The sequence below is a fragment of the Branchiostoma belcheri genome, unplaced genomic scaffold (genome assembly GCF_001625305.1).
Source record: "Branchiostoma belcheri isolate BF01 breed outbred unplaced genomic scaffold, Haploidv18h27 scaffold24, whole genome shotgun sequence".
In the NCBI taxonomy this organism is placed as follows: Eukaryota; Metazoa; Chordata; class Leptocardii; order Amphioxiformes; family Branchiostomatidae; genus Branchiostoma; species Branchiostoma belcheri.
The window spans coordinates 2,632,217-2,633,204 of NW_017803843.1; the positions used below are offsets into that span (position 1 = coordinate 2,632,217).

Below are 988 nucleotides of genomic sequence, written 5' to 3' on the forward strand. Positions count from 1 at the left end.
CCCGGCTAGCAGAAGCCGCCGGCTCCTTTGATATTACAGCCGCTCCCTGTCCAATCTTGTTTACACGCCGGGCGCAGGTCATTGACCTCCAACTTGCGTTGTTCCAACAGAGAAGAGCAAAATGTCTGGCTCCCGCAGAACGTACCGCACTCTCCCGCTGGACGTACCGCACTCTCCCGCAGAACGTATCGTACTCTCCCGGAGGACGTCCCGCACTCTCCCGAGGGAAGTCCCGCACAGCGTCCTGCACTCTCCCGCAGAACGTCCCTCGAAAATTGATGCGTATTTCGTGGCCTGTGCTGTACCTACCAAAACACTTGAGTTCATACTGTCAAAATGGAATGGCTTTGAACAGGTGTTAATTGAGTTAATCCAATCAAATCCAACAGCCAATCAGCAAGAAGAAAAGATTAGGCTGCGTCAGGTTCATGCTTGCATGCCCATATTTGGGCCCGCCCCCGAATTCCTTTCTTATTACGTCACGCGCGTACGCCCCACAGTACTTTCCTATGGGAACAGCTAAAAACGCAAATAAAACGATTGTATCAAAAAAAATAAAAAAACGCCTAGGGGTATTTACCCACTCTACCTTTATACGAAATTCCAGGTCGTTTGGCCCAAAAATGAAGGAATTGAATCAATTTAAAGAAATGGCAGGAGGAGAAGAAGAAGAAGGAGGAGAATCATCAGTAAAAACAGTATTTCCCTCCATACTTAAGTATGGAGTGAAATAACAACAGTTGGATAGCTATTCCCTACTTTATTGGTTAGGATTTTTAATTGCATAATGCAAACTGTTGATTTTCAAAATAAAAAAAACGTTCATGCCCCGCATTCCAATGCTGGAGCAGAAAAGCTTGAAATACCTACCAAAACACTTGAATAAAGACATACTGTCAGTATGGAAATGCTCTGTGCAGGTGTTAATCAAGTTAAATCCCAACAGCCAATCAGCAAGAAATGCTCTGTGCAGGTTGGAAATGCTCTG

General features: G+C 45.2%; 1 protein-coding gene across 1 annotated transcript in view; it reads left to right on the forward strand.

Annotated features, from left to right (window-relative positions):
- LOC109470944 (probable G-protein coupled receptor 75) overlaps positions 1-988 on the forward strand; it is a 7,418-nt gene that overhangs the window by 5,966 nt on the left and 464 nt on the right. The window lies entirely within an intron of this gene.